This window comes from Gymnoscopelus microlampas, assembly GCF_963454915.1.
Source record: "Gymnoscopelus microlampas genome assembly, chromosome: 11".
In the NCBI taxonomy this organism is placed as follows: Eukaryota; Metazoa; Chordata; class Actinopteri; order Myctophiformes; family Myctophidae; genus Gymnoscopelus; species Gymnoscopelus microlampas.
The window spans coordinates 52,517,009-52,530,569 of record NC_139948.1 but is presented as its reverse complement, the minus strand read 5'-3'; the positions used below and the strand labels follow the sequence as shown (position 1 = coordinate 52,530,569).

Below are 13,561 nucleotides of genomic sequence, written 5' to 3'. Positions count from 1 at the left end.
AAGCACAGACAGTGAGACAGAGAGGTGTAGGACCCAAGCACAGACAGTGAGACAGAGGGGTGTAGGACCCAAGCACAGACAGTGAGACAGAGAGGTGTAGGACCCAAGCACAGACAGTGAGGCAGAGAGGTGTAGGACCCAAGCACAGACAGTGAGACAGAGAGGTGTAGGACCCAAGCACAGACAGTGAGACAGAGGGGTGTAGGACCCAAGCACAGACAGTGAGACAGAGAGGTGTAGGACCCAAGCACAGACAGTGAGACAGAGAGGTGTAGGACCCAAGCACAGACAGTGAGACAGAGAGGTGTAGGACCCAAGCACAGACAGTGAGACAGAGAGGTGTAGGACCCAAGCACAGACAGTGAGACAGAGAGGTGTAGGACCCAAGCACAGACAGTGAGCTGAGACAGAGCCATTCAGGGGTGTGGTTTAGAATGAACTACATTCTCAGGCTGCTACCCTGTGTGTGTGTGTGTGCGTGTGTGTGTGTGTGTGTGTGTGTGTGTGTGTGTGTGTGTGTGTGTGTGTGTGTGTGTGTGTGTGTGTGTGTGTGTGTGTGTGTGTGTACACACAGCGTGTACAGCGTGTTAGAGATAGGTGTTGTTTAAATGCAATATGTATCTGTCTTAATTCTCTCTTGTTAGAACTTGTTTGGCTCAAACCAAAGTGGAGACAAACACATTCTTTCTCTCTCTCTCTCTCTCTCTCTCTCTCTCTCTCTCTCTCTCTCTCTCTCTCTAGGTTCAGGTGAGGTTAGGTAACAGACACGCCCCCTCCCCCCATAACCTGAGGCAGTCAGTCTGTTTAAAGAGAGCCTCCGCCTAAAATCTATTCTAATCTATGTTATCATTAAGTAAAATGTCTCCTGGCTGTAGCTGCAGAATTATTTCTCTGGTCTGTTACTGCTGAAGCATGCATGTTACTGCATTAGCTGTTTCTCACCTCAAATGTTTTCATTACATATTTTAATACATGTTGATCTTCACCTGCCTTATCTGTTTTATTTGATCAACATGAGAAATGTTAATTATAAAATATTTACATGGTAATGAGAATGTTTTGCTTATTTTACTGCCATTTGCACTGATGAATGTCCCACATGGACCTAAGCTGTCAAATGAAATGAGTTACTTTGCCCTCATCTTAAAGTTAACGTGTTAGGCTGTTTGTGGTATGATGCAGGGATAACAGGATAGCTGGGCACTAGGGACATCTGGGCACCTCCATGTAAAATTGGCTATTTGGTCCAACATGTTAAAACATTTTTAAAGTAAAGTGTACATGATTACATGCTTAAACATTCAGCAATTAAGGTCTAATATTTCTACAATTGCTACAAATTGCTACAAAACCTGTACATCCAGTCATTTTGGGGCATAAACAAGCAGTTGAAGGATAACATTAAGTCTGATAATGATGTACCATGCATGTTCACATCATGTATACGTTACATTACTTAAGACCATTTTTCAAATATATATATTTTTTACATTTTGGACAAAATAGCCAATTTTACATGGAGGTGCCCAGATGTCCCTAGTGCCCACCTATCCTGTATGTAATGCAGGAGGTAGAGTAGAGGGTAATGGCAGTAAGTTATTGTGGAACATCTTGCTCCATTAGCATAAGACATCCAACATACTACATTTCTGATGTGAAATGACACGAGGGACGCCCACAAAAAGACCTTCCCAAAAATCGGGGTGCTATTATGTGCCCTTTAGTGGACTTTGAGCACCTGCCCCTTCACTGCTCTGTGCACGGCCCTGTTCTACTGTCATGATAAACATGATCTTTATTTATCATCCTTCTATAATTTGACTAACCTCTGTGGTGTCTTGGGGCGCGCGACACACTGTTGCCGTGTTGCCGACGGGGGACGGCTCCGCCTGTTAGATGTGTATATGCGTGGGTATTTGTGTGTGTTCTCTGCCTCCACGATGGGATGTGCGTGTGTGTGTGTGTGTACAAAGTGGGGTCCGGGGACCCCCAGGGGTCCTTGAGGGAGTTCCAGGGTGTCCCCAGCTAAATGATAGATTAGGCACCAAATGGACCCTTATGGGTCTGTAACTCTGAGAGTGTGCAAATGGAACCAAATGGACTCTAACGGGTCCATTTGGTTCCATTTGTACACTCTCAGAGTAAAAAAAACATAGATTTTACGATATAAACTGGGGTCCAAGAGATAGAAATGCCATTAAATGGGGGTCCGTAGCTTTAATGCATGTCAAACTGGGGGGTCCTTGAAATTAAAATGGTTGAGATTCACTGCTAAAAAAAATCTTCTCTTATGGGGGTCCCTGGATTATCTTTTCAAATGGGGGTCCGCGGGCTAACAAGTGTCAATTTGGCGGTCCTTGACATGAAAAAGTTTGAGAACCACTGCACTACACAGTACAAACTCACTTTCCATCCCTGGTAAACTGTCTGTTCTCAGCGCATAAGCCAAACTGCACACTTTGGGTGCTCATATCCCCCTACGGGTATGGTCTAGTTATAAATAAGTAGTATATGTCTGAACCTCAGTAACATCATAACAGTCTACTGTCATGATAAAAATGATCTTTATTTATCATTACAAATAAGTAGTGATGTCTGAACCTCAGTAACTGTCTGTCATGATAAACATGTATGTTGTATGAAGGTGGATCAAGGACCCACTGCACACATTCAGCAAAGCCTTTCACATGGAATAATGTATATCTGACATGTTTATATAACTGTATGTTCAACTCCAGGCTGAATGCATTAGTGTTGCTTCACTATATTTTTACACCAGTTGTTTTGACTTATTGATAAACTTTGTACATGTTATCCGTGTGTCATGTCTACCTGAATGGATCAGAGCTCTAAACCAATCACAATCTCTACTGATAATATGTTGTCTTTATTGACAGGTCCTGTATCCAATCATCTGACACTCTACACACTTCTTACAACACAAGAACACGGTAAGACTTAATGTGCTTGGAATGTAAAATATGGAATAAATGAACAACATGATTTATATTCATATTCATCCTGGGTTGTGTATCGTTTACATTATGAGTCATTTTAGGAGAGTTAAAGGGATTCTAGGTAACTTTTTTCCCCTCCATCAGCCACTATATAATGATGCTGGGGTGTTTTCCTGCATTGAAACACAGTGTTTATGTAAAACTACTATTTATGTTTTGACATCCGGGTATCCGGCTCTGTCCGGGATGTAAATGAAACGCACACATGTGCGCCTCCGTGCTCGTCCGTGTCCGTGTGAACTGTCCTATCAGCGTCCTCGCTTAATGTTCTGTGATTGACAGCGAAGTTCGAGTGAAACCGAATGGAACCGAGTCCAGTCTGAGTGCACCCGACCAAAAACGAGCGGCAGCCATCTTTTCTGTCCGCTATTTTCTCCGCTGTTTTAAAACTTCAAAAAGCTCTCAAACTTCTATTTTGAGGCACGGAATTTACTTATAAGATATCGTTTGCATAGAATTTAGTTGTTTAACTTCATATATGTGGTCAATTCAATTAATCATGACAAAGCCTATTTTAAAAAAAGAATTCAGAGAACCGGCAGGGGCGGGCAGTGACACACATTGTATCTGAATATAGCAACCTATTTTGGGCATGGCCCTTTCAAATGTCCCCCTGGTCAATTGTCTGGTCGTCGGGGAAACGAACTGCTGATGAGGAGGAGGGGGGGGTGGAGTGGACATTTTTTTTCTTTTTTTGATCTTAGAAGTTGCCTAGAAGCCCTTTAAGTGATGTGTAAATATTAAAGATAAATATGGATCAGCAGCTCAGCTTTAATCACATTGTTAAGAATCACTTTAATCAAAATGCTGTATTCGATTTATTCTAGTTCTGTCCAATACATATTGAGATATTTAGAACATCATTATCAACACGATCTCCTCCCATGTTTTATATGAGGAGGAGAGGAGAGGAGAGGAGAGGAGCTGCATGATTGATAGGTGTCAGTTATGTTTGTCAGTTATACAAATGCAGATTTACAAACTCACAACATGTCTGCTGTGAGGAGTTGTAGCTTGTAGATCAGCTATTTCTGTTGAGAATGGTTGGTACGCAACCATGATGAAAATATACATGTGCACTGTGCCAACATGGTGAAAATATACATATGCACTGTGCCAACATGGTGTGTGTGTGTGTGCGTGCGTGCTAAACCATGTATGGGCATGGCCGTGTACATCTGTTGCTTCTTATATCAAAGACCTCCAGTTTGGTAAACATCACACCCTGGACCCCAGAACTCTTAGAGTGCACTGGGAATGACAGAACTGTAAGGGTCCATTTGGTTCCATTTGTGTTTCGTTTAGTTGTCCTGTGTGGCTGTCCAGGACTCCTGGACCTTCTGTATAGAGTACTCTATGTAAGGGTGGACAACATTTTGGGCCTCCACTTCTTTACCATTTATCATGACTGGTGAGAAGTATTTTAGCAAAGAGAAAATCAACTCCACTTTTATGTCTTATAACTGATCATTCAAATAATAAGAGAATCATTTAATTAAAATAAAACTGACTACATTAGTCACTAGTTTAAGGTGAATAATAAAGGACAGATTTATTATGAGTTAGTTTTTATGCACATCAAATAATAATGCAACAATGATTGATGTAACTGTTAAAATACTCATGACACTGGATCAAGTTTCATGTTGGCTTCACATGGTTGAGCTTCAGTTCCTTATTAGTTTTTCTCACTTCACTTTTTAGCTGTAAAAATCTAGTCACATGATGTGTGGTTTGTCTGAAAGAGTCTTTCAAAGTTCCCTTTCTTCACCATCTCTGCAGAGTTGCTGAAGAGACAAAGACATTTCCTATTTGACATGACAACAGCTAAATATTCATCTTGTCATAATTGCTCTTATATTGGTCACATAAAAATAACACAATCATCTCTACCTAACCATGAAGACGATACATTTGAATTGATATGTTTTTCTATGAATCCATTCATCCATTCACAAAGCACTGAGCAGAGCTGATGAGAATAAACTTACTAAGATGATTCAGTGTGTGGTTTTGAATGAACTACATTCTCAGGCTGCATGCACGTGACATGAAAGGGGGCTTGAGCCCCTGCCCTTTTACCCGTTGGTAAAAAAGGTGCCCTCTCCAGTTTCAATAACTGCAACTCCTCATTTTACATTGTTAAGCAGGAATTTAAGGCTATACTGGATTGGTAGGGCAGGCTGGGTTGTTGTTGTGGCTGTTCTGGCAAAGATAGTTTTTTTGTCAATGTGATCAGGGCAAGAAGGTTGTGTCCCACTGTTTTTGTTCTTCTTTATTTACCCAGGGTAGTAGCTGAGCACAAGTGCTCATTTTCAGCAACGCCCTGCACATAGAAACACACAGACAGACAGACACATTAAAACCTGGGAGCTGACTAGTACAACCACAGTCTTATACTGTTGGCCACTACGCAGCTCCACTGGAGCAGTTGGGGTTCAGTTCAGTGCCTTGCTCAAGGGCACTTCAGTGGTGTTAGGGAAGTGGTGGCAACCTTCCGGCAACGAGGGCGCTCCTCTAACCTTTAGGCCACCACTGCCCTGTTGTAGAGTAGTGTGCTGAATTGCTCATATAGATCATCAGTGACTGTAACTTTTGTATGAATATTGTTCATGTTTTTGGAGTTGTTTTTTCAGTATAACCCTCCATTCATAGTGTTAATTTAAAATGAGACATTCCTCTAAATCTGGGTAGAAATGTAAAAAAAAGACATCATCTGGCCGGCGCCAGCACTAGGTGCCCTTTTGAAATTCCAGCCCCTGCAAATCCCTCTGCACGTCTCTGTCAGGCTGCTACCCTCTGTGTGTGTGTGTGTGTGTGTGTGTGTGTGTGTGTGTGTGTGTGTGTGTGTGTGTGTGTGTGTGTGTGTGTGTGTGTGTGTGTGTGTGTGTGTGTGTGTGTGTGTGTGTGTGTGTCAACATGGGAGAGTGAGAACATATAATTATGTACAGTCCATGATGAGTGATTAATGAAGGTCATGACAGGACTTAAAGGAATGCAGTGTCTCAATAGTTTGATGTAAAGGAGTCAATATGTAATAAGATAAATATTATAAAGTAGTGAGAGGGGAATAAAGCATGTGAAATGGAAAGAGAGGCGTGAGGCCTGTGAAGAGGTTGTATTGTGTGACTGTTTGTAAATCTGTTGTATCTGTGCGTGACAGCGGCGTCACTAAGTAGCAGAGCTGCCAAGTCTCACCCTTTCAGAGTGACTCACAACATGTCTGCTGTGAGGATGGTTGGTATGTAAACACCATGAAAAGGTGTGTGTGTGTGTGTGTGTGTGTGTGTGTGTGTGTGTGTGTGTGTGTGTGTGTGTGTGTGTGTGTGTGTGTGTGTGTGTGTGTGTGTGTGTGTGTGTGTGTGTGTGTGTGTGTGTGTGTGTGTGTGTGTGTGTGTGTGCGCGCGCGCGACAATGGTGGCACGGAGGTGAGACGCTTGTAGACGCCAGCAGTGTTAATTTTGTTGACTAAGGGCAGCTACACCCTGTAGGACTTTTAAAGAGGTCGGGGAGTCATCTGATCGTTCTCTGTATGTCTTTCTCTCTCTCTCTCTCTCTGAAACAAACAACAAGTGTGTGTGTGTGTGTGTGTGTGTGTGTGTGTGTGTGTGTGTGTGTGTGTGTGTGTGTGTGTGTGTGTGTGTGTGTGTGTGTGTGTGTGTGTGTGTGTGTGTGTGTGTGTGTGTGTGTGTGTGTGTGTGTGTGTAAAGCGTGTTGGAGAGTGGTTCTGTTTAAATGCAATATTCATCTGTCTTCATTCTCTCTCTTGTTAGAACTTGTTTGGCTGAAACCAAAGTGGAAACAAACATAGAATCTCTCTAAACTGAAATGACACATTACGAAGAAGCTTCATGTAAAAACACAGGAGTGTGGCTTTAAACACACCCAGTATGAAACACACGTTAGTATATTAACCATTTAAACACACCCAGTATGAAACACATGTTAGTGTGTTGGTATATTAACCATTTAAACACACCCAGTATGAAACACATGTTAGTGTGTTAGTATATTAACCATTTAAACACACCCAGTATGAAACACATGTTAGTGTGTTGGTATATTAACCATTTAAACACACCCAGTATGAAACACATGTTAGTGTGTTAGTATATTAACCATTTAAACACACCCAGTATGAAACACATGTTAGTGTGTTAGTATATTAACCATTTAAACACACCCAGTATGAAACACATGTTAGTGTGTTAGTATATTAACCATTTAAACACACCCAGTATGAAACACATGTTAGTGTGTTAGTATATTAACCATTTAAACACACCCAGTATGAAACACATGTTAGTGTGTTAGTATATTAACCATTTAAACACACCCAGTATGAAACACATGTTAGTGTGTTAGTATATTAACCATTTCAACCATTTTATAGGATATATTAGAACGTGTTAATGTCTATAAAAGTGTGTTTAATCTAATGTATGAACACTGAAGGAGAACTTTGAATATGACCCCTCCCCTTCTTGATCAGCTTTAATCACATTTTTAAAATTACTTTAATCAAAATGCTTTATTTGATTTATTCTAGTTCTGTCCAATACATATTGAGATATTTATAACATAATTATCAACACCATCTCCTCCTATGTTTGATATGATGAGGAGAGGAGAGCAGAGAGGAGCTGGATGATTGATAGGTGTCAGTTGTGTTTGTCAGTGAAGGAGTACTGCATGGGAGGGGCCACACACAATGAAAAGATACATGTGCACTGTGCCAACTGTGTGTGTGTGTGTGTGTGTGTGTGTGTGTGTGTGTGTGTGTGTGTGTGTGTGTGTGTGTGTGTGTGTGTGTGTGTGTGTGTGTGTGTGTGTGTGTGTGTGTGTGTGTGTGTGTGTGTGTGTCAACATGGGAGAGTGAAAACATATAATGATGTACAGTCCATGATGAGTGATTAATGAAGGACATGACAGGACTTAAAGGAATGCAGTGTCTCAATAGTTTGATGTAAAGGAGTCTAACTTTGATCAGAGGTGAGGAGGAGGTCTGATGGTGAGGCTGTGGATCAAGGGTTTCCATGATTATGATTGAGGAGTGTTACTATGGTTATTATTATTATTGGATACTTTGAAACACTTTCTCTCAACTGACATAAATGAACTTTACTTTACTCCAGTTCTGCTCTCCTTTGCCTCGGTGCTCCTTCTCAACAGATCACATGCTTTCTGTTGTTACTCTTCTCCTGCACCATGTTTCACTGTCTCACTCACATTACCTTTCATTGTCTGACACACCTCATACACTCCATTAATACATTGTCTTAAAACATATAAATACTCGTATCCCACAAAGGCTTGAACGGATGTTTTGACATGTTCAGTGAATCTTGTTGTCTTGTTGTCCTCATATGATGTAATCATGTACGGGTACAACATACAATACCACACATCTCCTGCTTCATATTAATGAGCATGTCATCCTGACACTTTATGAGTCACCAACATTATGCAAACACATTTTAGAAAAATAAATCATTATAATGAAACATATGTAGGCCTATATATATTATTCTTTAAAAACAAAAAGGAAACAAAGAGGACATGTTTGTCCATGTACGGACCCTCCATCCACAGCCTAAAAGTTATCTCACCTCTGATCAAAGTCAGGTTCCTTCACATTAAACTATTGTGACTCTGCATTCAATTACAATCCTGTCATGGCCTTCATTAATCACTCATCATCTACATATCTTTTTTGTCTCTCAAGTTTCCTTGTTCCAGTGTTCCATTGGCATTTTATCTTTGACGTTTCCGTGAGAAGCATTTAACATGTAATTATTATGTCTAATAAATCAAAACAGATCAAGTGTAGCTTGTAGGGAGTGTCTGTTTCCAGTGTTAGGTGTGCATGCCTTGGACGTTCTCATCAACAGAGAACACCTGATCACCTTAATGGAATGTACTAGCTACCGTACACTGCCAAACCAAATGGTTTATCAGGTAGAACTTGATCTCCTTCTGTCCTCAAAAAACACTGTCTTTTGAAAAGCCAGCAATCTCTATATTAGCCATATGATGTATAATACACACCCACTCACCTTTGCAGCTAAGTGGTCCCTTTTGAGGTTGAAGCACTGTATGTACTGATGATGAGACTCAGTAGTTAATGCAGACATGCTATTGTTTTAAAATGTGCAGCACATTGGAATAGACCCTATCACACAGTAGGAGTCCATTAGTATACATTTACAGGTTGGAATAGACCCTATGACACAGTAGGAGTCCATTAGTATACATTTACAGGTTGGAATAGACCCTATGACACAGTAGGAGTCCATTAGTATACATTTACAGGTTGGAATAGACCCTATGACACAGTAGGAGTCCATTAGTATACATTTACAGGTTGGAATAGACCCTATGACACAGTAGGAGTCCATTAGTATACATTTACAGATTAGAATAGACCCTATGACACAGTAGGAGTCCATTAGTATACATTTAGGGCTGGCTTGTCCAACTCATTTTGGGGTCTGGGCCGCATTGGTCAAAAAGTGACTTGAGGGCAGACTGGGCACACAGACACAGAGACACACATTCACGCTCATGCACATTCAGTTATACATCATTGTTTTTCAGTCTGTTATCTCAGTCACTGCTATAACTACAGTATATCACTTTAAAAAATGTTATTATGAAGATTATATATACATTAATTATGAATTAATTAATTGCACGTCCCACTGGAAGGAGACCCCGGGGCAGACCAAGGACCAGATGGGGGGATTACATCTCCACACTGGCCTGGGAACGCCTCGGGATCTGTTGCCCCCGCGACCCGGCTCCGGATAAGCGGTTGAAGATGGATGGATGGATTATTAATAAATGATAAATATGTTCAGTAAATAGCTACAGTACACAACATTATTTTTGTTAGGCCTACTTTCAGCAATGAACTCAGTTCAGTCTTTTTTATTGAACAATAACGAAAATTCAGAAAATGGCAATGAATCAAAATAATGACACTCAATGCTTTGTTTGTGGTTTTAGAATAGAAACAAATAGCCCAACAGTAAAAGCTCAGGTCAAAACAATTGTTTTTACAAAAAAAGGATGTACCTGACATCTCTTTGCTTTAACTAACCTGTCAACATCAGGGAGCAGGTTCTGAGCAGTAGTAACTTTCATAATGTCATTTAGATGTCCATGTGTCAACTAGTCTGTGAGCTCAGTTTGGATTTGTTGATGTTCATTATGGTGGAGCTTGTTATTTTTTATTGATAATGAGCACCTTATCGATCCTGTTTATTGAGCCGAGTTTTTATCGAGCCCACTATTGATCTTTTTCTATTAATTTATGGAAAGACATGAGAGGACAAATTCTGAACAGAACCGGTATCTTTTTTTTATTGGCCAGTTGTGACTGTTTGTGGCTGACCACCATTTAACATTAAATGAAGATGACTAAAGTAAAACATATGTTTGCCTATCATTAAGTATTAGTGATAAGTGTTAAATGGATTTATATAATGAATAGTATGCCTACTGTAATAATTACTATAAAATCTCCATGTCTCTTCAGCTCTTTATAAACAAAAAATGCATATTTGTTTTTCTATTATTTTGTCTTTGTTTTAGCCAAAATATATCACTTGCACTACATATTACTAGGGTCTTCAAATACAGTACTTTAACAGACAGAAGGCAAGAGACCTTTTTACTTTTGGAAAATAATATTGAAGAAATTGTTAACTGGTTAATGAGTGTACTGTCACTTTAAAAGCGCAATTTATACTTCATTGTACAACAGTGTCACACACCAAACATGGCTGATCTCCAAGCTCACACCGCGTCTGTTCGCCACGTAGTGAGCTTGTAGATCTGCCATTTTCTGCAACGATAGACTGAGAAGACGGGCGTCACCAGTCATTCATTCGCAGGGAGTTTTTAAGAGTACAAATGGAACCAAATGGACCCTTACGGTCCCCTTAAAGGCATTGTAGGGAGTTCAGACATAATCAAAGAAAAAAACTGTTGTCAAACACCGCCCCTCCAGCAGTTCTTTTCCCCGACCACCATGGGGTGACGCAGGGGGGACTTTTTAAATGAGTCATGCCCAAAATAGGTTGCCTTATGCGGATACAATTCGCGGAAATGCCCGACCCTACGGTTCTCTGAATTTATATTTTTAAATAGGCTCTTTCATGATAAATTGACCACATATATGAAGCTAAACAACTAAATTCTATCCAAACGATTTTTTAAAAGTAAATTATGTGCCTCAAAAAAGAAGTTTGAGAGCGTTTTAAAACCGAAAGTAAAAAGTTGATACGGGCACGGACGCGCACGGACACGCACATGCGTGCGTTAATTTACGACCCGGACATAAACAACATGAACATAAACAGAAGGGAAAATACGGATTTCAGACAGAGGACTGTGTTTCAATGAAGGAAAACACCCCAGCATCATTATATAGTGGCTGATAGAGGGGAGAAAATGCAAAAAATATATATATACATATTTTTTTAATTTAGGCTTAATGTTCCCTACAATGCCTTTAAAGAAGCGATGTTACGATGTATCCAATAGTGAGCCAATAAAATTCCTCGTCCTTGTTTCCCTGGGCAGCGCTGGTCAGCAGGGATCAATACACTTTTAGACTGACATGTTTGTGCCAGCGTGGGTGATTAGATTTATTTCTTGATCTCCTCTTGTCTTGATTGTTTAGACATGACTTGGCCATTGTTCTCACAGAACAAGTTTGGCCACTATTAGACCTTCACAGTCAGAGGCAAGGGGGGTTGTGGGGGATAACTGCCTGCCGCCTGCCGGTCTTTTTTTCTCTCTGTTTTTTTTTCATTAGAGCTAGTATGAAAAGGTGATTTTTCAAATCACTTTGCGGGTCGCCTTGGACCTTTCCGTGGGCCGCTAAAAGCCCGCGGGCCGCCACTTTGACACCCTAATTTAGGGCTAGGCCACTGTGTTTTTATTAAGATGATTATTTTGCATGTACGTGGCGAAAAACCTTGCAGCTGCAAACAACTTGATTTGAGACAGACAGCAAGCATGTTAAGTTCACTCCCCTTCAATAAAGCGTTGCTTTAAGTTTTACACTTCACGTTTTGTGCAGATTAGCTACAAAACGTATCTGAGATGTGTTCATTTCATGTCTTTTTTTAGCTTAGTTTGTACAGAGTCAGGTTATTGTTTCCCGCTATTTCCAATCTATGTGATAATGAAGTAAACTGTCTCCTGGCTGTAGCTGCAGAATTATTTCTCTGGTCTGTTACTGCTGAATCATGCATGTTACTGCATTAGCTGTTTCTCACCTCAAATGTTTTCATTACATATTTTAATACATGTTGATCTTCACCTGCTTTATCTGTTTTATTTGATCAATTATATAATTATATATGTTTTGACATGGTAATTAGAATGTTTTGCTTAATTTACTGCCATTTGCACTGATGAAAGTCCCACATGGACCTAAGCTGTCAAATGAAATGAGTTACTTTGCCCTCATCTTAAAGGTAACGTGTTAGGCTGTTTGTGGTATGATGCAGGGATAACAGGATAGCTGGGCACTAGGGACATCTGGGCACCTCCATGTAAAATTGGCTATTTGGTCCAACATGTTAAAAAATAAAATACTTGTACAATGTTTTAAAGTAAAGTGTACATGATTACATGCTTAAACATACGGCAATTAAGGTCTAATATTTCTACTATTGCTGCAAATTGCTACAAAACCTGTACATCCAGTAATTTTGGGGCATAAACAAGCAGTTGAAGGATAACATTAAGTCTGATAATGATGTACCATGCATGTTCATATCATGTATACGTTACATTACTTAAGACCATTTTTCAAATATATATTTTTATTTCAATTTTTGACAAAATAGCCAATTTTACATGGAGGTGCCCAGATGTCCCTAGTGCCCACCTATCCTGTATGTAATGCAGGAGGCAGAGGAGAGGGTAATGGCAGTAAGTTATTGTGGAACGTCTTGCTCCATTAGCATAAGACATCCAACATACTACATTTCTGGTGTGAAATGACACAAGGGACGCCCACAAAAAGACCTTCCCAAAATCAGCGTGCTCATATGTGCCCTTTAGTGGACTTTGAGCACCTGCCCTTTCACTGCTCTGTGCACGGCCCTGGTCTACTGTCATGATAAACATGATCTTTATTTATCATTATAAATAAGTAGTGATGTCTGAACCTCAGTAACATCATAACAGTCTACTGTCATGATAAACATGATCTTTATTTATTATTATAAATAAGTAGTGATGTCTGAACCTCAGTAACATCATAACAGTCTACTGTCATGATAAACATGATCTTTATGTATCATTATAAATGAGTAGTGATGTCTGAACCTCAGTAACATCATAACAGTCAATACAGACAATATATAATAAAATAAATATTATAAAGTAGTGAGAGGGGAAAAAGCATGTGAAATGGCAAGAGTGGCGTGAGGCCTGTGAAGAGGTTGTATTGCGTGACTGTTTGTAAATCTGTTGTATCTGTGCGTGACAGCGGCGTCACTAAGTAGCAGAGCTGCCAAGTC

At 40.1% G+C, this 13,561-nt stretch overlaps 2 protein-coding genes across 2 annotated transcripts in view; both read left to right on the top strand.

Annotated features, from left to right (window-relative positions):
* LOC311056092 (NLR family CARD domain-containing protein 3-like) overlaps positions 1-13,561 on the top strand; it is a 119,297-nt gene that overhangs the window by 4,129 nt on the left and 101,607 nt on the right. Inside the window, exon 3 of the mRNA XM_084072474.1 lies at positions 2,898-2,951. The gene's annotated coding sequence lies outside the window, so the exon portion shown is untranslated. The remainder of the gene's footprint in view (positions 1-2,897; positions 2,952-13,561) is intronic.
* The window catches only part of LOC311056094 (NLR family CARD domain-containing protein 3-like), a 133,998-nt gene that overhangs the window by 74,108 nt on the left and 46,329 nt on the right, over positions 1-13,561 (top strand). The window lies entirely within an intron of this gene.